General features: G+C 36.6%; 1 protein-coding gene across 5 annotated transcripts in view; it reads right to left on the reverse strand.

Annotated features, from left to right (window-relative positions):
• The window catches only part of FHIT (fragile histidine triad diadenosine triphosphatase), a 629,655-nt gene that overhangs the window by 539,353 nt on the left and 63,198 nt on the right, over nucleotides 1-27,104 (reverse strand). The window lies entirely within an intron of this gene.

The following is a 27,104-nucleotide window of genomic DNA, read 5'->3' on the forward strand; positions in this document are numbered from 1 at the left end:
CTTTTTCAGTTCATCTTTTCTCAGTTACTTGACTGTCCATCTAACAAAAGCAATCACTCCTTTTATTGCAGTAACAATAGCCGTTTGCAGTTACACCAATAGCCACAATTTAGGTTGGTGGTTTTGGAGGAGGTTTTTTTTGCCTTGGTCATAATCATAAGTTATTGTCTACAGTTACAAGATTTCTAAATAAATATTTGTCATTAACTTTTCCTAGTTTCTCTTAATATTCCAGCAGAAGAAAAGTCTGCCATATATATCCTTCCTACTATGAATAACTACTACCACATGAAACAAAGAACATTTTCTATACCTCTGCTAGATAGAAAAGGAACATCTCCCCACTACTGAACTGTGATTCCTAAACTCATGGACATGTGAGATGTTAAAAATTGGCCCAAAGAACCAATAATTCTGATTTCTGTGTGCCAACTGGCTACAAGGAACATCTACAGTCTCTTCCTAGAAATCAGGCAAATGTATAAAAGACAACCAGACTTGTTACAACAGGTAAGTACAGAAAAAGTTAAGAGAAAATGTTAAAAATTCTTATTACAAGAAATTAAGAAGTTCCTCTTCTAAAAATTACTGATGTACTTTAAGTCAAGTAGGAGACAGGTCTCCATGCATACTATACACCAGTGCACCTTGTTTTTACCAGTATTATAATGAAAGAAAGGTCTTACAATCAATTGTTCCATAGCCAGCTGTATTGGCTTTGTGTGGCAAGGTTTTGGTAGCAGGGGGGGTTACAGGGGTGGCTTCTGTAAGAAGCTGCTAGAAGCTTCCCCTGTGTTCAAGAGAGCCAATGCCAGCTGGCTCTAAGACAGACCCGCCACCGGCCAAGGCCGAGCCCATCAGCGATAGTGCTAACGCCTCTGTGACAACATTTTTAAGAAGGAAAAATAGTTGCGGGACAGACAGAAACGGCAGCTGGAGAGAGGAGTGAGAACATGTAAGAGAAACAGCCCTGCAGACCCCCAGGTCAGTGCAGAAGGAGGGGGAGGAGATGCTCCAGGTGCCGGAGCAGAGATTCCCCTGCAGCCCGTGGGGAAGACCATGGTGAGGCAGGCTGTCCCCAGCAGCCCATAGAGGACCACGGTGGAGCAGATCTCCACCTGCAGCCTGGGGAGGACCCCACGCCGGAGCAGGGGGATGCCCGAAGAAGGCTGTGACCCCGTGGGAAGCCCGCGCTGGAGCAGGCTCCTGGCAGGACCTGCGGATCTGTGGAGAGAGGAGCCCACGGAGCAGGTTTTCTGGCAGGACTTATGACCCCATGGGGAACCCACACTGGAGCAGTGTGCTCCTGAAGGACTGCACGCCGTGGAGAGGACCCATGCTAGAGCAGTTTGTGAAGAACTGCAGTCCGTGGGAAGGACCCACATTAGAGAAGTTCGTGGAGGACTGTCTCCCATGGGAGGGACCCCATGCTGGAGCAGGAAAAGAGTGTGACGAGTCCTGCCCCTGAGGAGGATGAAGCAGCAGAAAAATAACGTGTGATGAACTGACCGTAAACCCCATTCCCTGTCCCCCTGCACCGCTGGGGGCAGGGGGAGGAGGGGTGTAGAGAATCCAGGAGTGAAGGTGTGCCCGGGAAGAAGGGAGGGGTGGAGGGAAGGTGTTCTGAGATTTGGTTTTATTTCTCATTAACCTACTCTGGTTGATTTGTAATAAATTGAGTTAAAATTCCCCAAGCTGAGTCTGTTTTGCCCATGACGGTAATTGGTGAGTGATCTCTCCTGTCCTTATCTCGACCCACAAGCCCTTTGTTATATTTTCTCTCCCCTGTCCAGCTGAGGAGGGGGAGTGATAGAATGGCTTTGGTGGGCAGCTAGCATCCCGCCAGGGTCAACTCACCACACCAGCCCCCATCCCTGTTGCCTAGCATAGGAAGGACTCCACCTACAGCCCCATTCCAGCATAAACATTAAGGTGCTTCAACTCCACTGACCTGTACCAGTAATGGAGGAAGATTCCTGAAACTACTAAATCTCTCAAGTGCTCACTGATAAAATGAGACAGGTTGCTAGAGATTTACTTGTTTTAGAAACTGAATTAGTTTTCTGCTTTACCAAAACTGGATTTAAGTAAACAGTCACAATAGCTAGTTTTAATGGAACACTATAACTTTATAACAAAATTGGAGTTTATTGCACTGTAAGATGGAAAATATGAATTGTGAAACAGAATGTTGTTAAGACTATTATGACTGAAACAGCAACAGTAGCCTTGGAGGGGATAGGAAGACCACCAGCTGCACTGCTATTCCTACCCTGCTGGCAAATTCATGGATAGGCATTTGCAAATGGCTTCATAAAGGACACTTTGGCACCTTTCCAACAATAATGGCTTCCCCCAAAAAACCCTCACACCCACAAAAAAAAAGAGCATTAAGGGAGTGAAAATTGTTTGAAGACTAAAATGTTCTCTACATGATGAGAACAGACCTTCATTATTAACACAAGTTTCCTTCATAAAAAAGCTCAAAGCAACTGTATGCTAATTATATCAGTCTGACTGTACCTTGTCCAGAATATCTACCAGTTTAACATTACTACTTCTATACTAGGAGAAAAGACAAGTACCCGATGCACAATACACACTGTATTTGATAAGAATTTTTTTTAAAGGACAGGATTTTATTTATGAAAGTGGTCCAGTGCTAGTTACTGAGGTACTGGTCAAATGTAAAACCGATTCACTCCTGCATGCCATAATCCATATTATGAAAACAAATATGGAAACTATTTGCACCTGACTTACTATGGAAGATATATGACATACAGTAAAATTTAATTATAGTCAGTAAAAGTCTAGGATAAGACAAGAAATGGAATAAGTATTTCTGCAGGTATCAATATAGCAGTTATCACAACAATTGTATTACAACATTAGTTCTTAAAAACTAAGATTCAAAACATGACTTAAAAAAGGATTAAGCAAAGGAATTGTCTCCAAAATTTCTAGATGTTGGCTCAGTGGGTGACCATGAAAGGGAATGAGTTCTATGTATGCAGGCTTTTGACTGAAGTTCAAGCTGTGCACGTTTTCCAACAAATCTCATCTCAGAGATTTGAGATAGAAGTCAGACTCTTAAATAACTAAATTCCAGACTAAGAGTTAAGACTGTATCAAAAAAGGAACTGAAAGCCCTTATTGAGGCTTGAGAACCATGTGCTCCTAGTGGGCCGTGACACTATTTATGCTTTGACTGTGTTAGCAGGAACGTTCCTCTCCTCCCCCTAAAACAGAGGAAAGGATACGCTGGACACCAGGTGCCCACCAAAGCCATTCTGTCAACTCCCCCCCCCGCCCCCCTCAGCTGGACAGGGGAGTCTTTGCCATGCAAACCCAATACAAACCTGCAAACAACCAGGTCATAAATAAGTTACAGAAGCTTATAAAACCAGAATTAGAAAATAAATGGCTGCAAACCCCTGGCCAGCCACAGGTAATCAATGACCCTACAGATTGCCAGTTCTTATCCTCAATATACAAACAACAATGCATCTACCAGGCTTGTCAAGACAGGAATCATTGGTGCAAAAGCTGTACTGGTGACACCTGCATTAGCATCCATCACGTATCAGAATGCTTCTTTCTCTCAATTAATACCCCTTCCAACTCACCTAATTAAGCCTACTCTATTAATTTCACTACAGATCAACAGATTCTGACAAAGCAGCAGTAGTCTGGACTCTTGAATTAACAAAAACTGTCATCTACATATTGATAACTACATTTTCCCAAGTTACCTTCCAAAAAAGATGTGAAAGAATTAGAGACAGATGGAAACGGAAGTACAAAAATACAAATGTGTGCATGCTCCTGTGCACGTGTGAACAATAGATAAGCCATACCAGTAACTGTGAGGAATTCAGATTGCATTACACAAATGATTTAAAAGACAATACTTTATATTTGCCTTTCAGTATCTAAACATCTTAGAATTACTAAAATAGACATATCATGGTCTAGATAAGTAAAAATATTAGCTTGCAAAATCACAATAACCTTTCTGAGTTTGAATCAAATTCAATACTTGGTACTTTCCTTCATTTTGCTGTTTAGGAACACAGAGGGAAGAGGAGTTTGGAGGATAGAGGAGGAAAAAAAAAATATTCATTTAACATGTATCAACTTTTCATCTTTATTCATTTTGGTTTCACCACCAAGCCAAAACATTCACTGCCTATTTAGCTGTAGTGGAAGGGAATCCTGCAGAAACTTACATTTAAGATTTTCAAGGAAGAAGTACTGTTAAGTTTTACCTCAGAGAAATTTAAACTATTGCCAGGCTAGTCAGTCCACTTGTACAAGACTGCAAATTAATTAGTAGCATTACTCAAATGACCGGTAATATGAAGAGCACTTAAGAAATAAGAGAGATTCTCATATTATTGCCACTGCATATTAGTTACTCCACAGCAACTCCACATACACGCTGGGACACAGACTGATTTTTACTGAAACCCTGTGAAAGACCGGTAAAATCCACTGGGTTATAAAACTGCTGGAGAAAGGGCTACCTAAAATCCTGTAGAGTGAGTTGCACAAAACGACCTCAAACAAAGCCTGAAAAGGCAGGGGGATGGGGAACCCACACACTATTTTCCATCAAGTAATTTCCACTGTTCATTAAGGCCTCAATGGCAGGGTTCCCACCCTCCTCCCCACTAACAACTACCACGTACATCATCAATTAGCATGGCGGGGGGGGGGGGGGGGGTGTATCATTATGCCCCCATCCTCCCTGAGGCCACTTTCAGCATTTTCCCCTTTGACTTCTCTCCCAACTTCTTCAAAATCACTTAGATGAGCTCAGAAGAGAAATGCTTTTTCCTTATTTTTAAGCATATACATCACATGACTATCCATGTTTTGTAAGAGATTTATGAACAAATTCTCTCATATTTATTCTACATAAAATGCCAGCCCTTGTCCTCCTCCTTGTTGTACATATTTAATGAAATTAAAAGCGGTTTTGAAAATTGTTCCACATCCTCACACTTCATTATTTCACATCTCACTCATATTATTAAGACTGCTTCATAGATGTCTTATATACACAGTTGTTTGGGTTTTTTTTAACATTATCAAAGGGTTAGATTTAATATAAAACAAACAAACAAAAAATCTACTTCATTGCATGTCAGATAAGCTTAATTTGCAATTAGACACCTTCTGGTAAGCCAGCAAATATCCACTACCACTGAGAAGCAAAGAAGTATAAGGAGACATGCTACTCATTTTGAAGGCAAAATCAGAAAGAAATTTGGAACACAACACAGATACTGGTGCATTAATATGAATACTAGTTGCAGAATCAAAGCCTTTCTCAAATTTTACATTGGCTAAATTAAATAAAATTTTAATGAAAAGTTATTTCTCAATTTTACATCTTTTAACTGAGTATAAACACTCCTAAGCTATCAACAGTGATGACACTGCAGTATAGCTGTTTTCTCATCATTTGACCAAAAAGTAGAACAATACAAGAAGAAGCGCATATTCTAATAAAGGATACCTAAAAAAAGCGTTAAGAAGTTTTAGGACAGATGCCTTCATTTCTTTTGCACTGTGAAAGTTGATTTTTAAGCAAATAACAAGAATTTTAAGAGACAAAGAGGAGCAGTAACGCTGCATTGTTCCCGCTGCACTGAACAACGATAATGACACAAGGGGCAGAACATCGTAACTACATTTAGGCAACGTGTTTCAAGAGAAACAGGATGATCTGATTTACAACTTAGGATTACAATATGCTTATAAAACCAAAACAAACATGAATGTATTCTTAAAATGAAGAAACAGAGAAACATTTAAAACCAAAAATCTGTATACTTAGATAATACAACAAAATTTTTATTTTTGTATTCATAGATGTTAAACTGGGAAACCAACAAGTAAAGACATAACCCCTGATACTAGTTTCTGCCCAGTTTATCTACCTGTTTTAATAGGTCTTTAACTGAAAACTGAACCATGAAGGAGACAAAAATAGCACTGGTTATGTGTACATGCAAAGAAAAAAACATGTACATACAGCATTTTACAATATCTGTCTCTTGTTCTGACTTACCTAATCAGATGAGTGTGATTTCATCCTCAATATTTCCATTTGTTATTGTCAAATACTATCTGAATTTCAAGAACTGAGAAATAAGCTAAAATAAATGTTAATTTTATAAACCATGCCTATAAAAACCCCCACAATTTCCAGATTTTCATAGTTTTCAACTTTTTTTTTCTAGCATTGCTTTTTGTGTTTCTTGAAAACAGTCTTCCTATTAGAAGTTCTGTCAGTTTAGGAAATTCTCATTTTGGCTAAAACTTGCCTTTGGGGTGCCGTATTACTATTTATAGTATCATAAGCCTAATCAAGGAATAAACCTGCTGTCAGATTCTCTGTAAACATGGATCAAAGCACGATAGCTCAGTCAAGAGATTGCAATAGGGAGATGAGATGTTTAATGGAAACTATGAAATAACATCATTGCTGCAGACATGCAGTAGCATTAATAAACCTGAAGACTATCTAATGTTAAGATCTTTGAGACATAACAGATGTTATGCAGACAACTCAGTAGCTATAAATGCATTTAAGGGGAGTCACTCCTAAGTACAAAGGGCAGCATGACAGAAATCACAAGAGGTGCTTACCAGTAAATTTAATTCTATATAATAATTTAAGTCTCACTAAAACTAGTGGATGAAAGAGCTGAGCTGACATACAGGACCAAAGAAGGAGTAATTATATATCTGTTTGTATAGAGCAATGTAGGTCACCAGCCATAATTCACACTTGCACCTCAGGAGTTTCAAGAAGCTATGCCACTAACATACAGGCAATTTCTTGGGGATGTCAGTAGATCCAAGTAGACTTACTGTTTATGGAACCACGTTCAACTTTATATTTCAAAGAAACAAAAGCACATACTGATGAAATGGGGCAAAATCCAAGAACATCGTGAGAATAAGTGCAGGAAGCAGCATCCTGAGAGCAGTTAATTGATGGGCTTTTCAGGTTAGGAGGTGACTGGAGAGGGTTGCTTGGAGCTGAGTGCAAATCGAAGTCATCTGTTCAATTCCTAGTGCATTAAGGGAAACAGATTTCTGTAGCCTTGCAAATAAACAGATTTACTGCTAATAATTCTAACATCCTTTTCTTCTGATAACTTCTGAACTGGGTAATTGGTTGGGCTAAAGGAACAGCATTAAAAAAGTGCAGGACAGAAGCTGGCATCAGAGACAGCATTAGCATCTCAACAGGAAATAAGATACAGGAAGTAATATTAGGACAGATAAGATATCCTAAAAACTGATGCAGTTATCAGGACATAAGAGAGCTAGGATAAGGCCGCAGAATAGAAACTCAAGGGACCTTTGCAGAAAGACAAACTTTACTTAAAAGGCAAACTTTCGTCCCATGTGACTGTCATTGATCTCAACAAATGTAGGAATTTTATCATTAATAAACTCATTACTGGGAGTTGTACAGAGGAAGTACATGTATAGAAACCATTTCCTCCTATACTTGCTGTGTCTTATACTTGCCCCCAATCCACAGTGCATTCTCCTGTTATACTTCCTTTTCAAAAAAGGTAGTTACAGTATCTGTACTTAATCTACGAGAAGAGAACTGCACAACAGCAGCATTTCTACATGATGGGAAACAGGCAAATTGGTAGCACTTGGTATCCTATAAACCTTGTTAGGACAGTATTATCTCGTTGTACTCCTAAAATGCATGTACCACTTTCTTGTTCTGGATCAAGAACTTCTTAATGCACAGAACAGGATTCAGCTACATGAAACAAAATGCAAGACTTCTGACCTGTCACAAAAGTGTAAAAACTGCCCTCCTGCTTCCTCTAACTTAATGGATGAAAAAAATTTGCTAAAAACCCAGCGATTAAGAACTCAGCATATGATCTGAATCTTTCTTCTTCCTTTCAATGCAGTGCTAACTAAACCCTTCAATCCCATCCAAATTCGACTGTAGAGATATTCAGGAATATCTTTTTTGGACAGTTTGCTCTCTTCTTCCACGTCTTATGAGACTGGAAGCACTAATATCTTCATTATAGTAATGATCCTTTAGGTGTAGATTCAGTGTGACAGCTCTTTTATTTTTACCTGTTTTATTCCTCTTTTCAAAATAGCATGCCACTTTCTCACAGATACTTTCCACCATTCAAGGCAGAACCTTTCTTCCTGACTTCTTTTGCTTTTAGAGCAACAATGAATTAACAACAGACTGTCAGAAGGTCTTGATGGTCAAGACCAACAAAGACATGCAGACAAAAATAAAAGAAAAAACAGAGGCAAGGATGATGTGGGAATCATGGGAGACAATGAAGCAAACTTTAGGGCATGGAGATGTGAAGAAGGGGTGGCAGCAGAGAAACGAAGTCAAGAAACTCAAGTGAAATGCAAGGACAAAGATCACAAAGAAAAAGCATAGTAGGAACATGACTATAAACAATCCTTACTAGCCACAGCCCTTGCTGTAGAGATGAGCCTCCGTGGAACCAGGTACTGTTTATTTTGCGATTATGCGGACTTGCTGTATTGTTGTGTCATTTTTTAACTTAAAAAATGTCATTAGAAGAAAGCAGAGATTTTACAGAAGACTTGTCTTTTTAAAGTAAAACATACATTCAGAGATTTTATGTGGTTGATAGAGAACAAATTGTTCACCAGCAAACATGGTTCTACTTACCGTAGAACCATCACCACTTCTCAGCATTCAGTAAGGAACACTTCCCCCCACCACCATCATCATTATTACAGTACTACAGAACAAAGTAGACAGAAATAGCAGCAGGATACAGTGATCACCATTTAACTGATCAGTCCTTGGTTGTTACAAGGTAGCCTGGTTTTCTCACAAGAAAGGAAAAAAAAAAAGTGTTATCCTGGACAAGTACCAGGACAGTTTTATAGCACTTTGGGGATTCTAAAGCTTTTAGAGATGCTACAATTATTAGGAAATTTTCCAGTAAGCACTAAATATCAAAAATAGCACCTGTACTCAGCTAAGTTGAATTACCTGTTTACCACTCATAAGAGTAAAATAATTTAATAAAATATTACACAAAGTTCACTGAAAAAGCCAACACAAGAGACTAAAGATCCAGAGACCTTTTATACTTTTATGAAGTATTAATTTGACATGCACAAGGCTGAGAAAATTGGTTAGAAAAAGACCCAGATAGTTTTATAAATTAGGAAAAGAAGTTTGTGTTAAAGTTTTATTGAAGGAATTAGACTTTAATGACCAACCTATGTAATATTCTGTAAATCAGCAGTAGAGCCTGGCAACAAGAGCATAATAGCATGGGATTTAACACCATCATCTTGCTAATTGAAAGGACCTGACCTCATTAGGGTCATGCACTGCAAGTCAGAATGATAACACTGCAAATTATCACTGCTTTGCAGATGCCCGTGTCTCCTACCTGTAAAGAGAATGTAACTAAGCACATTACATTCCATTGATTAAAAATTAATTTTTTCCCAGACTACATGGTTTTAGAAGCTTTAGAAATAGAAAAACCTAAGGTAAGACAGAATGTTAGGATACAAAGGGTTTTTTCCCCACAATTCAAAGGTCTCAGTCATTTAGAAAGTTAATACGCTGTTCCATGTATCATTCATACTGATATTCAAGTTAGTCCTGGAACTTTCTGAGAAATGACAAACGAGAAGTTTGTAAGCAGTGATGTATATACATAGTATCAACCCAATGTTACAAACTTTACTCATGCAGTTTGCCTTTCCTTATACAAATAGTACCACTGAAGTCAACAAGACAACTATAAGCTAAAAACCTGACTCATACAAGAAAGGGTAAGAGAAGAATCACATTACATATGTACTTCAACATGTAGTTATAGGACACTCAATCCCCAAGATCTCTTTCCCATTTTTGAAAATCAGCATTCCAAATATACAATAAGAGGATGTGACTGCCGGGAATAAAGTTTCAGTTCCCTGTAGGTACTTCTCCTCTGATAAAGGTATATTCAGCATATGTATATACTGAAAGTTCTACATTGCTGTTCCTGGCATTTAATTAGGGGTAAAGGAAAATGTGCAGGACTAGAATTTTAAGTGTTGGTTTAATAACCTTTATCCAGCTCATTTCTGAATGATTTTCTTCCTCTCTGGAGAGGCTTCTAATGTCAAACACTGGTATTAAGGTGAGTCATGGTTACTGAAGAGGCACAGAGAAGGCACATGACAAAATTATTAATTATAGGGAGGGAAGGAGTCAAGAGTATTCTTTTCACTCCATAAATGTCCTTCTAAAACAGAATATTTAATATTGAATTCAAATACACTTTCAGTAGTCAATAGCCATTAAAGTCTTACTGGTGTCTTAAAAAAAGTTGGGGATTTAAGAATGTAATTTAAAAACTGTTGTAAATGAAATTTTTAGAAGGCATGGGAGATTTTGAGAAGGGACAAAGTTTTGTTTTGTTTTGGGGTTTTTTAAGTACAATAAAAGAAATTGGGCAACTATTCTATATCAAAGATATATGGTAAGTAGAATAACTTCAATACAGTAATTTGAAATATACTCATTCATACTGGTGGCTGTTATTGTCCTTTTTTCAGATTCCCTCCTTTCACATCAAATGTTAAGAATTGTACCTATGAGAAGACCAACAGGAGAGATTGGTCAGTGCTACTTTCTGCTAAACCGAAATCCAACACCTTGTATTCTAACACCAAAAGGTATATATTTGGATATACAAAATACCTTAAAGCAACAGTACAGGTTGAGTTTGGGGTTGGGGTTTGTATGTTGTTTTTTGTTTGGGTTTGGGGGGAGGGGGGATTGGTGGGTATGAGAGAGTTGTGTTTCTACTGTAAGCCATTTTATTTCTACTAAAGTTCCAGAGTTACAGAAACTTAAGAGTATTTGTGTATGCTTTTTTTATTTTGTATTTTACTTGCAACAAGCTTCCCATGTGATAAAATAAGCAAAACCCCAATTCCTCTATAAATGTATTCCTGCAGGTGACATGAAATTATGCAGTACCTTATAATGATGTCAATATACAAATTAATCAAAAGTTAAAACAAATAGTGACAGCTAAAGAACATTAAATTCATGAGCACCATCCAGGCTAAAGCCACTGCAGCCATTTTCTTTCTCTGAAAGCTTTTTAACATTGAGCAGTCTGTGTTTGTGGTTATAATGTGAATGGAACACGAGTAGAGGAAAGATTATTCTAAATAAAAGACCTTTGCAAAAATTCTAATACTTTTTACATTCCAGAACGATTGCTACAATCATGCTCATCTGCTTTAAGCCAATTCAAACAAAACATTTATAAATTGAAAGGTTCTTAAAGTGCTGAAAACTCTTCCTACCCTTCCTTCCCTCTCCCCTCCCTCTCCCCAGGATTAGGAAACTATGACACATATTTCAAATGGTATCTCATCTATGTACCACTATATACAAATGTAACCTATAAAAAGTAAACTCCTGTGGAACTTCACTATTTTGCAGGAGAAGCGGGACTTCAAAAGTAAATGAAATGGCTTTGTTTGTTTGTTTCTCCAGAATTCTTAAGGGGTTTTGCACATTTGGAGCGATAAAACTTCTAGGTATGATTTAACAAAGTAAGACTAACTAGCAATTACTATAAACATCAACTGCAAGAATATTTTGTTTATAAATACAAGTGCAAACTGCACACAACAGCTGAGAAGAAAAGCCTTTTACAGAACACCAACATATCCGCACCTTTTCTCTACATTTTACTTCATTACAGCAAAACTTATTTCCCAAAAGTCACCTGTCCAGAAGAAAACAAAGAATATATTATATTAGAAAATTTGATTAACAAGTGCACTAGATGATTCAATAACATTATTGCTAGAATACGGAACCATTTTATGATTTGCAGTTCTTCACTTTACAGTAAAGGTAGAGGAGGCAAGACACTTCATTCTCCCCATGAATGTGAGAGGATAACAGGCATAACTGAAATTAAACTAGTTTTTAGCAGCTGAGAATCCAACTTCTACATTTTATTGCAATATATGCCACAAAACCATGTATTTGGAAAACAGCATGCCTTCTTATAAAACAGCTCTCTGCTGCTGAAACTCCATCCCAGAGTTTGCCTACCATTTTTTCCTCTTGAGCAGGTGTGTATCATTATATAAAGATTGCCACAGTGTGGCTAGAGACAGACACATTAATTGCCTCCAGGCAACAAGTCAGAAAAGCATGCAAGAAACACTTTGGCACACCCTCAGAAACCTAACACTCATTTCTGTTCTCTTCCTGGCAAATTTGGTCACAGTACTCACCCAACTTCATCAACTCTTCCAGTTGCTGCAGAATCCTCCACAGAGGAAATCACACAATAAGAAAGACCTATCTATTCCGAGTACGTGAAGGTTAGACAGATGTGACCTGCTTAACCTACCTTGTTTATTCAAAAGACAAAAGCAACAATGCCAACATTAACAACTTAAGTCCTAACGCATATCATGCCAATACTTCTGATTGTATCTCAAGGTATCTCAAGTTGAGGAAATAATTTCTGCATAGCAAAAGAAATATTTTTAAAAGTAATGAAAATACAGCAGCAGATTTTGGATTGGTTTTGTTTTTCCTAAAGCTATAATGCCCATGATTTTAGTAACTGGAGAAAACTAAAGCCCTTGTTCCTATAAAGCTTTCAAAAAATGAAAGCTTTCTACAAAGCTTTCTTCAGAAAACTATATGTCTCATCTCCATTGCAAAGCCATAGCAAGTCCATCCTTTTAAGCAAATTTACACTTAGAATTAAAGCCTGTTAACCAAATGTAAAGCCAAACACTTTCTGAAACAACCGAGATACTAATCACACTCCACACCCCTCAAAATCACACCTCTTAACAGAAGTTCCAGATTCAATTAAAGTAGTGCTATTATCAGGAACAGAGTTTCATTTGATACAAGTTCATGAAAACTATGACAGTGCTATAATTAATGAAATGAGAACTGGAACAAAAAGACAGCAAGATCCCTAAAACAAAGCAACAAACAGGCACAAACTTTAGCCAAGGTCTTGCAGGTCATCATTGACTGCCACCAAAACTTTAATTTCCATTAGATAAAAAGGATAAATTGCAATCTTAAAATGAGACCTAAACCAGTATTCCAATACAAAATTTAATTCATTAATATTACAGATGATCATCTAAATAAATCCAATTATATGCCCTCTCACAACATTTATTCAGTGTATGTTCTGTGTACTTCATAACAAGGCAGCGAATACCAAAATCAAAAAAATGTATCTTATTTTGTTACAGTTATCTTATTTCATGTTGCAGAAAGTGATATATATTAGTTGTTGTTAGACTATGGTTCTGTATTAGCATGAGTTCTTTGATGAAAAAGTTGTGAAGCCATTTTGACTACAGAACTGTATCACTGCAATACTGCTGCTTCAGAATGGAGTTTGCCTTTAGTTTATAAAACATACAAGAGTAAGTTCTGCTACCAGTCACACAACTGCTAATCATTATAATCAAAGCAAGCAAAATGTCCTGTCCTATAGCAGTCCTGTTCACCTCTACCAGTCTACACCTCTAATTTCTCCTCTTGCCCAACCTCTTGGTCCATATTTCCTCCAGTCTTTCCTCTTCCCTGTCTTATGTGTCTTCCCCAGTCTCCAACTGGTTTTGACCACCCATATGCTTTTTCATTGTTTTGCAATTCTTTTCCTTAGAATAGACCTAACTGTGCCTTCTCTTCCATAATTCTCAGGGGCATCAAATACAAACTCTTTAGCATCATCACTCCTGTCACAATTAACACACAAATTGTTTGATTCTTCTTACCTGGTAAAACATATGCACAGAACATTGATTATTTTTTTATTATTATAATTAAACCTGAGACAAAAAACAATGTTCTTTGCCCTAGTGGAGTTTCACCCCAAGAAGAGTTAAGAGTTCCCTATTTTATGCAGCCAGGTCCTCAAGGGCAACAATCTCCCCCTAGACTGTGGAATGATTATTTGCAAGGTAGTATCTCATGTAGAATATTTAACTGGATTCAAAAAACCACACTGAATCAAGGAAGATGCATATCCATTTTTAATTAAAAATAAACTCTCTAAAACATCCCCATGGATATCTCCTGCTTCCCTCACCCATGATCACAGAAGAGAATAAAAACCGCTACAAACACAACACACAGTAAGGAACTCCCTATTTCCCACTGCCCTTTCTGCATTACTGCAAAAATGTAAAATGTTATTTTCAATATGTACATCTCAAGTTTGCAATGACAGATACCTAACATTTCATGGGAAAGCTTATTTTGCCAATATTCACTTTAAAGATAGAATTTTCTTGCAGACAGATTCTTAAGCCTGACAAATACACAACCCTTGATTTGAAGTCATACAGACCTGAAACTTAACCTGCCAGCAGCAGTGAACTATAGCCAAAACAGTAGTTGCTACTGCTTGGATATTTTTACAGAACAAAGTGCAGACTTATAATATATTCCTCTGGAATTACCTATGACAATATCATATAACAATTCAATAAGTTTTCAGAAAGCTATAATACTCTATTTATAATTAATCTGCTATAGTCTGTAAGTACCTACATCTGTGTAATAATTTGTTACAAATACCAGTTACTGCAGCTTAAAACCAAACAAACTCAGTTTTGCTGAATTGGAGCCAAGGAGCTGCATAGTAGCCTCCCATCTACTACGCTGAGCAGGCTTCATTATGAATTGTATCTTTGAACTAAAGCTCTAATCACAATTTAAGCAGGAAGCTCATGTAGAAGAAAGCACAAAATAATGTTAACATATCAAATATAACTTAGGCTTCCAAAATGAAATATTTCCATTAAAACTCAAAAAAATCTGATGATATTTTCATCTAGGAAACACTTTATTTGCATTATGGAATGTCTATATTATCCTGCATTCAAGTAATTCTTCAAATTAGTTTGCCTGATACAATCCTACTTCTTAGAAACATCAGAACATTTAACTCTGCCAATGAATTGCATTTAGGAAAAGCACAAGCTGTGAATGCCAAAGGCCATGTTTGTCAATGAGAAAAACAATACATGCTTTAAAAGATGACAAACAGTTTTTATGAAAGCTGTTCCTGCTCTTTCCATTATGGAAAAAGAAATCACAGCGGGAATACTAAACTCAGCATATATTTGGCAGCACACTGACCAGACATGCTATTAACTATAGAAAAGGCTATTTCTGAACTTTTTTCCTTAAAGTAAGTTTTTCAGTGATTACAGATCCAACGATGAATGCAAGCGGAAGCAAGTTATCAGAAATAGTGTATCATCATCCCTGCACGCTATGTTTTACCATGTCTTGTACATCAAATGCATTTCTTCTGTAGCTTCCAGTACATACCTTTAGCCTAGAACATCTCTCATTCCCAGTTATCCCTTTCATTTTCTACAGCTTCCCTTCACCTGGCTGTCTACTCTTCCACCATGTCTATCCTTAAAAACCTTTTCTTTGATCCTGAAAAACTTAGCAAGTCTCCTTCACTGCCCCTTTAAAGGCATAATCTGTTCTCTTATTATGCAAGCTCTTTTTCTGGCTCTCTTCAACAGTATTCAAGCTTTTCCTTTGTGTGATAGCAATCATTTCTGACCTTATCACCAGGAGACAGAGTTTGTTGTTGTGGTTGACTTTTGTTGTTGTTTTCTGTTTGGTGGTGGTGGTGTTGTTGCTGTTTTTTAAATACAAATATAAAATATGAGAATGAGAAAGGTTTTTTAAAAATAACAGAGCAGAAAAATGGTTTGGTATTTATGAACCTTCTGCTACCAGTTGACAGCCAGCAGAAAAAGGTGTCAATAAAGATCATGATTTTGAATATAAACAAAGTCCTTTGGATATTAAGGGCCATACTCATGCATGAAACTTAAAAAAATAGGACACACAGGCATTAAAATATTCACAGAGAAAGCAGATAAGTGCTGACAGAGGTTTCATGTTCCTAATAATCTCTGCTTTTGAGACAGCTGGTTGCTGTGTTCAGTACTGTGCAGAACTCTGCTTCACACCTAAATGCAGAACTTCACAAAAGCAAAGACCAGATGTTTTAAGGGTTAGGGATCATCACAGCCAGATCCAAGTGCACAATATCTGCATATAATCCCTGTGGTCACACACAACTGAAAGTGAGTATTTCTCTCAAATTTGAATTTCCATGCAAGTATAGAATTTAAGAATATTACATGCTTGTGGAGCATTTTAAGATGATGGGGCTGTTCTCTGGAATTATTTAAAAAAAAAAAAAAAAAAAAGGAATACAGAAGAGTATGCTATTGTATTCTGTAGTTTAGCTGAATTTGGCCATGTAATAGGTTTAGAGACAAATACTTCCTTTTTATTTAAACATAACTTTAATGCTTAAATAACACATCACAAGTCAAGTGCCAGCATTTAAATAGTTAGGCCAATATAGGCATCAGATAAAGTCTACCATCTCCCTAGTCCCTGTTTCAGTTTCAATCTGCATATATTTATTATGTAGCCCCTGGTCAATATAAATTGGAAGTGAAATGGGTGCCCTCCTGCAAAGGAGAGAACAGTTACTGTTTATCCAAGCCAGGAAGAATCAGAGGTCACTGCTACTTTTAAATGGGAGAGCAGAGGTGATCTGGTGGCCTCAGCCTTCCACTTTCCCTATTATCCTTTGTTCTGTAGACTCTGTTCATCTGGAATAAAGAAAGAAAAAAAAATACATACCCTATTTCTGTTAGCAGATTATTTTTGCCACACTCAGAACTTGTATTTTTTAAAGCATTTATTTCTGACCACTTTTCTTACATTTGTATTTGACTTAACTTCAGAACTCTTTCCCAGCCTCTGTAGGAAAAGCAGGCTTTGGAGAACACGAGAAAACCTGGGATCATAAAATGTAGACAGAGACTATCTATGAACATATACAGTTCAGTCTTAAAAGCAAGAATAAGAAGTTTGACCTTGTTGCAATGCAAAACTGATTGGAACAAAAATGAACTATCCAGATAAAGCAAGGTGGAGGAGGAAAGGAGGGATAAGAAAATGAAGAGAAGATTACTTCACCAGCAGTGTTCAGATGGACTGGACTTAAGGTACTTTATTAATTATGTTTATCATAAGAAAAGTAATACAAAATGACAGTTCTCTATAAGAGGGATGCTTCCTATCAATAAGTGAAACTTGAAAACAAAACCAACCACCTCAAATTTAATATTCTCATACTATTTCCCAATAGTGAGTCAGTCATGTTTGATAACACTAGAAAGAGCTCACCGAACTGAAGACAAGAACAGAAATTCAAAATGACAGAACAAAGTTCTGGGCATGACTCAGTTATAGAAGTTTAACATTTAAAAAGTCATCCTAGTTTGTCAGCAGCATACAACATAACCAGTGTAAAAACTCACCTAAGACCTGAATTTTTAAGATTTTTATTTTATTTAGCTTTACTGGATTTGCAGGAGTGGGGAAGGGGATGGGGATTTTCTTATGTATTCCACTAGACGAAATCCCACATACAAATTCTTTTTCTTGCACTATTTCTTCTTGCTTTCTGTGTCTATGTTCTATCAGTCAAGGGACCTAACTATCATTTTCACTGAAAAGAGAAAGAACTCATAAAATAGTAAATTCTTTATATTCTCTTCAGCCATCTCTGTCTCTCCACAGATGCAACATAGTGAAAGGTTAAATCGACTCCACTCTGACCAACACTGTGTCACAAAAAAACAATCCACAGTGACACTATTTATACCTCTTAAGAGAAAATAAAATTTGATTGGCTCAAAGTTTTTAGTTTCCCTCCTAACCCACTATAAACCTATCACCAAATTAAAGTTTTAAAAGCAACTTTAAAAAAAAAATTAATGATGTAAAAATTGGTACCTTACAGTATATTTTGCTTTTTAAATAAGTATTTCACTTTCTGCAGCAGAACAGACAAATTAATAATGTAGTATTTTCATTTGCTTTAATGATAACTCACATTCAGAAAGGACAGGAGGTATCGTATGGAGCTAAGACAGGAAAGACTTACTAGAATTTGTCAAGATTTTACTAACAGGTAGTAAACATTGCTTATTTCTTATATAACTATATTCAGGACAAATCTGTTATATTCTGAGCAGTCAGTTTGAACCTAGAGCTCTACTTTCTCTTTTTAAGTGAGAATGCCACTGATTAACCAAGGAGAGATGCTGCCACCAATAACAGGACAAGTGCCTCTTGCCAAGGCAGCAGATAATGGGGGACTAAAGGTTACCCCAAAACAGCCAACATTACTGAACACATCCAGAGGACATAGCCTGCGGTCTTGTCTCTAAATGCCCACTGTAGTGGACAGTTCTGCAAAGCCTTCTCCTCAAGACTTCAGGAAAGAGTCATTTATTAGACAGAGCGCGTGCAAACAAGACTGCCTCAATGCTTCCTTCTATTGTATGAGCCTGAAGTAGTGCAGCTTGCACGACTCCACCCTACTAACCTCTAATTGAGACTTGCTAGTAAAGTTATAATTTAGATGAATGAGATCAAAGATTTGCAATTTATTTTCAACTTCAAGTGAACTCAAAGGGTTTTACTAACTCATGTACATAGTGGCCTATTATTTTAAAAGGATAAAACCTTCTCTTCTCTAAAAATATAATTATACCACAAAGTATCACTATTTATTAGATAAACAGTACTTTAACATATCTTAAATGGAATACAGAAACAATCCCGAAGAAACAACTAATGTTCATAAATACAAACTTTTTTTATTGGTGACCAACAGAAAGCAGCCTCCTTTGGTTTGCAGAAGCAAAAGGGGTACTACCAGACACTCCCTTTAATAAAGTGTTTCCACTGAGTATGATTACTGTCCAAATCTGTTCTGTCCAGAAGTGGATCTTTTAATTGCTAATGAAACTTAACTGGAGCCTCAAACTCCACCCACAAGAAAAAGAACAGTTTAACAAATTCAAAGTTTCTTCCATTTCAAATTGCCATAATATTGGGGTTTAGAGACAAAATATATGCCAGCATCCATATTAAGTCTTTAAGATATTAAAAGCAAAAGCAAACCTTTTTACCATGACTTCCTTTTAAAGAATCACCTGTCATACTGAATGTGATTCTCTGTAGGAAATGATACTACCCAAGTGGTAACATATTTGAATTATAACAAAGCCAATAGAAGATTGTTGTTCTATATTTTATTGCTTTTGATATTTCTTTAGCAATCATTATTGCAGTCTGTCTAAACAATTCTCTGTGCACTGACATTCACAATAATGTGTTTTCATCATAAAGCTAGACACCATCATTAGGTTTCGCAAAAGGCTATACTTTACAGTTCCTAGCCATTTTTTTTATACCTCACTGCATCATTGGGTTGTGAATGCAACAGTTTTTACATCTGTCAGCTTTAGTTATATTTACGTGAATACAAGCATTAATAACAGATTACTGGAAATCTGTAGAGGGATGATGAATTAGTTATGTTCTTATTATCCAACACTGGAATGGGACCAAGAAAGGAGGGTTTATCACATTCTCTGCTAAGAGACAACCTATCCATCAGCCATAACAATCGTCTACAAAGCCTGAGAAATGCAGCTTGTGAAACACATAGTTATTCAGATCTCATTATTTCAGAGCTGATATTTTACATACCAGCTCTTAAAATACCTTTTGATTTCCTAGAACTGCTTGGTAAAAAAACTTTTGATTGTCAATAGCTGCAATAACTTGAAATACAAGTAGAAAAGGTACTTAACCTACTCTAAAGCCTACTACTTATCCTAGTCATCTACTAGTGTTCAGAGGCTCCAAATACAATTCCCCCGCCGCCCTGCCTTTTATACTCTCTTACATTTAGAAGCAGTTGTCTATGATGGAACCTTACCAACAGAGAAAAGTGTTGGGGAATTTTTATTGTACACCTTGAGGTGAAATAAACACACATTTGTGCACACAGACCACACAACCTGTCCCATCCCCAATGAGCATCTTTGCCTCATAAAGCTCTGTAGAAAAGAAATGGAATCACCTGAGGATACCTGCAAACAAAATAAATCTCTCTCTCCAACAAGGTGTGGAAAAAAAGGCATGCTCTAGCACAATGACATCATCATAGCTATAAAAAAAAGGATATACATATACTGAAGGCGGGGCGGGGGGGGAGTCTATTTTAAAAGACTGGCAGTTACGACTATGATAAATGCCTCTGAATTCTGGAGTTCAGTTAGACTCAAGCCTCAAACTGCCCCCTTCCAAAACCTCAAGTGATGCAGATTTTTTTTAAAACAAACCTAGTTCTCTCTTTTTATATATATATACACACTTACATCTATATAATATATACAAAATTCATTGAGCAATTTTCTTATATATCTATATTTCAAAACATCAGTGTATTAATGCTAGAAAGCTCTCATGTAAGAAGTATCAAAAACTGGGGAAAAAAGTATGAATAAATGTTGTCTTAAGGGTCTTTAAATCGCAACCAATTAAGCATCAATTGCAGAGAGTGCAAGCTGCTTTGTAAGCTTCTCACAGATATGAAAAGCCTTCTCATTTATTCATGTCATGATGAGTTCTACTCCAGGGACAGCTGCAGTTAGGTATACCCCCACGTTCAGCAGCAAGTGTCATTTCTATGTAGCCTAATTCCTAGAATGTTCAAAAGAACAAAGGAAGATTTTGACCCAATGAGAAAAAAAGGCATGATGAGTTGAACATCAAACCAAGAAACATTTCTTTAATGTCTACCTGATAGCTGTGGCTTTTTCCTCTGCAGTTGCACTGCTGATTCTAATAGTAAAAGTAATGGTCACCATTTAGTCTACACAGACAGTAATAAGGCAAATCAAAACTAAGCATGAATATACCTGACTGACAAAAGGTTTTAAAAGCATAAAACTAAATCATCTGAAAGATCAAAACAGCGATAATTGCATTCTACACATAGCCTGAAGAGTATCATGAGAAAAGACAGCTTCCTTCTTTAAACTTTATCTGTAAGTTCAGCCCTACAACAAGACCGCCACCCACACTGCTGCTGAGCTCCGCAGGACCACTTTGGCTCCCACAAAACCCCTGCTGGGATTGCAGCACAGGTTTCTCTCTATGACACGCTCACTACCTACCCAGTAGCGGAGAACAGCAATCTATAAGAAAGAAAGACAAAGTCAACATAAAGACATGCCATGGTACCACTCTCCTTATATCAGAAATGAGCTTTGCACACAACGTCAGCCAGCCATCAGAAACCCACCCCGCTCCAGTGTTCTGCCCTTCTTGCCCAAGGAGCAATGAATGCCAGAAGAGTATCTCCAAAGACAGACATCAGTGAGGCACTCTGCTTCTCATTCACATGTCATCTGTCCATTTGCCAATTCGGCAGTACTGAAGAGAAATGAGATCTTACTCAAACCTGGTTAATACCAGTCTGAAGGAGTCAAGCAGACACCCCTAGCAATAAGCTTAGGTTCTCCGTAACCGAGATCCTAATCCAAATATGGCAAGCTTATTCAAAGCCTTTAATCTGAAAGCTTCTCTTCATATAAGGATGAGACTGCTTTGAAAATGGACTCAAGAAAATAGACATTATATCTGCTTTGGTACTGATAACATCTGATGCTCTCTGCAAGCCTGTACACAGCAATAGCCCCCACAAGGAAGGTCTAAACTCAGGCCTAGGCTCAAACTCCATTGCTAACCCTCTAACCACCAGAGAAATCTTGAAGCAAGATTAAATCTTCATAAAAAGTATGTTAGAACAATTCAACTTTCAGGGACAAGAAATTTGGGAGGAAACTCAGGACATAGATCAGATATGTAAATAGCATCTTTATACTTATGGAGGAAGACACTATTAGGACAAATTTCTTGGCTAATTAAATTCAGCGCCCTATACAATTAAATTCTTAATCACGTTTACTGACCATATCGCTATCAGTGCAACAGAACCCACACCAGCTCGTTTCAACATAGCAGCGATATAGGGTATCTAACAAGCTGAATTAATCCTGCGACAATAGCTAAGAATTATTTTTGTTAGCAGCTCACTAGTGGGGCTTAAGAAATACTTTTTCAAGTGCTCACGTTTCCCCATCAGCATTACACACAAGTCAGCTAACATGGAACTTCTCATACCTACAGCTCACAAACTAAATACTATTACATATTTTTAAACAAGCAGATCAAACATAGGGCATTTTACTTGCAAGTATTTTCATACACACACATTCACTTAACACTAGGCATTCCTGCAGTCAAGCGCATTAAGTGAAAACTAGAACTTGAAGCGCCTTTCACAAACTAAAGACACTTAAAAAAAAGACCATGCACACTACCTTTATTATTTTAATTGATGATATCCATGTTATTCTGAATGCAAAAAGGACACTGGGTTTTGCTTCCTAATTTAAAGGAAACCAGCGTGGTTTTGAATCAGTGGAGCTTGGTTCATCTTTTAAAGCCATTCTAAATGCAACGGTCCACAGACAACAATTCAGAATCAAGAGTGCATTAAAGGAGACTCAGCTGTTGCTACCCTAAATCAAGTTTCTGTAATTATGTCACATTGTCTTCACAGATTTGGTATGCTTTATATCTGTAAAATTAGAATACCTCATAGTCAGTAAATATACTATTTTTACTCAAATTTTAAAACCATCTGAGCTTTTCTTTATGCTTCAGGAAAGTTCTCCTACGACAATGCTCTACACAGACAAGAGTCATCCCACTTCCCTGATATATGTGTATTTTAAACAATTCCTTTCTTTTATTAACAAGGATACAGTCCATTAAAATACGTAAGTGAAGGGGAAGGGCGGGGGGGACAGGACACAGAAAAAACTTTATTTTTAAATCTAGGGATAAGACTAGTTCCCCTTGCTATTTTCAAGCATCTCTTTTCCCTGGGAAGTATATACCTGTTTACTCCTCTGTATCTTGGAGGGAGAAAAAAAAGAAAAGAAGAAAGAAAAGAATCTTTAGGGACATGCTGCCAAGAAGCTGAGAATCTCAGAGGCTACATTAATCAAGGAAAACCTATGCTTTCAACACTTCACAACTTTCACACTGAAAAAAATGTCAAGAGAATGAAAAAAGCACTCTTCCCAACAATCTTGAAGCCTGTTAAAGCATATTTGTAAGAACAGAAAATCTACAAGGAATAATATTCACAGATAAACCATTTTCCTTATGTCACATTCACTCTAAGAACAAAATAGTCCCTGAAAGAGTGACATGGTGGTCAGCTGTCAAAATGAAATTTAATTTAGCAGTAACAATAGGCAAGGTATGTCAGTCTAAGTGCTCAATAAAAACCATGACCATGAAGACCTCCTTGAATGAAATGCTTTTAATATAAGTTGTATTTGTAATAAAATTTTAGATTTTCACCTGTGCAAAGAAAAAAAGTACTACAGAATACTTTCTTCTTATAGATTTTAAAACACATAAATTAGGAAAATTACCATTTGGATTTTCTTCTGAAAATTACCATTTTTCCTCTATTTCTCCATATATCTTTGTAAAAGGTACTGATGCTTTTTCTAAAAATAGACCAATTGCCTAGACAGTCCTGAGCGCGTTCACTTCTCTGAAGACAGCAGCTGCTTTGTTTCTATTCTGCAGAAGTATAGCACAAAAAGTTACTAACTAGCTAGACTCTGAAAGTATCTCATGTAATTTGCTGATATTTACTTAATTATTTTTATATTAATTTACTAAACCAACTTTCTTTGGCTAAATGGTATAAGCACTTAAGCTCCTTAATACACTCATGTATCTGAAACAGCAGAAGCTGCTTACCAAAGCACTGGATCATTCGTAAAGGCCTATGCTAGAAGTCACTCTTGGAAAATAATCAAGCTGTAAGTGGTAGAAATGTTTTTGCAAAGCCTGGGGCATTTCACTAATTTAACACCCCACCCCAACTTTGTGGAGGCATTAGAAAGAAAAAACAAACAAATAAACAAACTTTAAAAGGCCAAAAAGCAATTATGAGTTTAATTCCAAGAGAGCAGAAAACAAGACTGACCTAGGGAGCCAGATCTGGAAATAGTGAGCAAGGATTTCCTTATTGAAGCTATTACACTCACAGCTGGAGAAGGAAGCATGTGTATTTTACTAGAAAGAGGCTAGAACCAAAGAACTAGCTGATGTGTATCAGCATTTTCTCCTGGCAGAATACTTGCAGGCCAGCTTGTTAGCTAACCACTGAGCCAGCGGACCAGCACACCAGCCTCAGAGCACCACGACTCCTAACCCAGCTCAGTACTTCTGGAAGCCAAACAGCAACATTGCTGAGAGGAAAAGTCTGAGACCTCTCTTATTCTGGTCCTTGTTGCTCAAACAGTCCAAAAATTAGTTTTTAACAAAATACAAATGTCCATTGGTAAGCAGCACTAATTAGATCTGAAAAAAAGCAACTCTGCAGGGAGTTATCAAAAGGTGTTAGTAACCATGTTATTTAAGACGTTACCATAGTCTACAAGAATTTCAGATACAAGGGAATAGTGAGACAGGGATAACAGCTTGTCCGACATGCCTCTTTTTTCAATTAAACTGGATAGGAAGACTAACCTCTTTTGAAAAAGCTTCAGCTATCATGCCTGCTTTTTGCCTTGTTTCCAGATAAATGCAATTCAACCTTACTGAAGCATTTAAGAAGCTCTAAAAGCATTCATTTGAAAATATGTAACATGAACTAACATGACTACGCTTTACAATGCAACATGTGAACGCAAGGACTGAATAACTGTATCAGCTTCCCTGAAATTTTGGCGGAGGGAGAAAGAGGGAATTTAGAGAGTTTAGAGAAGGGAAAGGAAACAGGCAGAATGAACAAGAGGAGCCGACTAAATATAGCATGGGTTGCTCTCCTGCAAGTACTGATACCATTTCACTGTGCACATGGACCTTCATAACACCACTACCTTTAATATGAAAATTTGAAGATAGCAGTCGTAGGGTATTATAGTACTTTCTACTTAAGACAAAAGATTTCTCAGGACATTTGATGTTAGAGATTGATGTTTACTCTTCCACTTCAAAAAAACCAAAACAACTTTCTAAAGTTAAATTAAGGCTTCTGTAATATAGTAGTATTAACTTTAGGAAAAAAAACCCAAACAACTGACATATTATAGCCAACCAGAGAGTTTGAACATATTTTTCTAAATCACTAAAAAAAAAAAAAATTTACCACAAAATTCAATAAATACTCTGAAACCTTTCTGTGACTCTACTCCCAAAAATAACAACCAAACCTTTAATTTCAAATCCATCTTAAGTCAGTGCATCTGTACTCTATTCACAGATGTACAGAAAGTGTCTACATTAATAGGCATGCAGTTATTCATATGATTTTCATGTCAGGTAGAAAGAGACCATAAGAATTTCTCAGTCCATGAAAATAATGGAGTAAGTGACACGTGTTTTAAATAAATATTCTGAGAACACTGACCTGAAGTACTTCACAAGTAATCATGATGCAACACCTGGTATTGTATGAAAAGTAGAGATATTCTTAAAGCAAGCCTCAGCTTTTCAATTCTACAACAGCAATTGTTCAGGAAAAAGAGGGGAACTGAACACAAATGCAAAAAGGAGAAAAAAAGAAAGATAATTACACACAACCAAAAATTTTAGTACTAATAATGCAAGCTTACAGAGGACTACATCTTCCTGCTCATAAAACTACAGAAATGAATGACAGGTTTAAAAGACACACAAAAAAAAAAAAAATCACCATCGAATGAAACTGTATTTGTATGCATCTGTCTACATAGCTAGTAAGAAATCTCTGCTTTGGGTGGTTCAGGCCTGCCTTTTTAATCTTCTGATTTTGGAGCCCACAAATACAATTAGTTTAAACCTTCCAATAGTGATCAAACTGTCTCTCTTGCCATTTCAACAAAACATTTGAATTCCCCATGTTCAAGTTCAGCATATATTTAAGGGAAACATACATATATATTTGAGAAGAATTGTTTATGACACTTTGTGGGGAGCAGAATGGTGAAGCATGTTCTATTTAAATAGTTCCCAGTGGAAATTACTTTTTATTCTAAATTTTATATAAATTAATAACAGAGAAGGAAGATGGCAAGAAGTGTTTCAATAATACCAGTGTTTGATTTTAATATTAACATAGCCTTGTCCATCTAATAAACCTATTCTGAGTTACTTTGATGTCACTATTCTTACAATTAAGAGCAAAATATAAATTTCAGTTTCTATAATGCAATGTTTCAATTCTTCCTCAAACCATTTTTGTTTTTTTTAATTTTTTTATTCTAATTAGAAGTCATCTTTAGCAGAAAAGACACTAAACCACAATGACCACAGTTTGTTCCAGACACAACACTTAAATTTTGCATACACAGTATCACATAAAATATCAATACAATTATTTTTTACTTTTAAAAAATTAAATATAGAAAACATCAGTTTGTTTTCTTGTAATTCCATCTTGTATTAATTATTTGATGGACCTACATAATTCGAGTTTTTTTAAACCTTGGAAAATCCTCAAATGTCACAGCAGCAAGTTCAATAAGAACTTAAGAGAACTTGTTTTCCATAAATTTCACACAAAATACTATTGTTCAAACAACACTTTCCTTAGATTAGTAAATAATGTCAGCACTTTCCTCAAAAAAAGTCCAGCAAAATCTTGTAACAACGCAAATTGTACCAAAAATATTTTTCACCATTTAGTTTTTCATGCTATCTGCTGTCATTTTCAGCATCAATGTGAAAAGTCTCAAAGCACTGCACTACAAGCCTCCTTTCATTGACTTCTATCAAAAGAAGACATCTTTAAGTTAGAAGCATCCTTCCTTCCACCCAAGTCACTATACATAACTTTTACTTTATGGTACAGCAAATGCTTCAGTGCAAATTCCTAAAATCGAATTTATGCCCTTGTTCAAAGATTCGATACTAATGCTGTTTTATGGTAGATATCTGAAGTACCAGACAAACTATTGATTTATGGTAACTAAACACTGACTACTTCCATAATATCATCTACAGAAAATAACCTATCAAATGATTT

This window comes from Aquila chrysaetos, chromosome 20 (genome assembly GCF_900496995.4).
Source record: "Aquila chrysaetos chrysaetos chromosome 20, bAquChr1.4, whole genome shotgun sequence".
NCBI lineage: Eukaryota > Metazoa > Chordata > Aves > Accipitriformes > Accipitridae > Aquila > Aquila chrysaetos.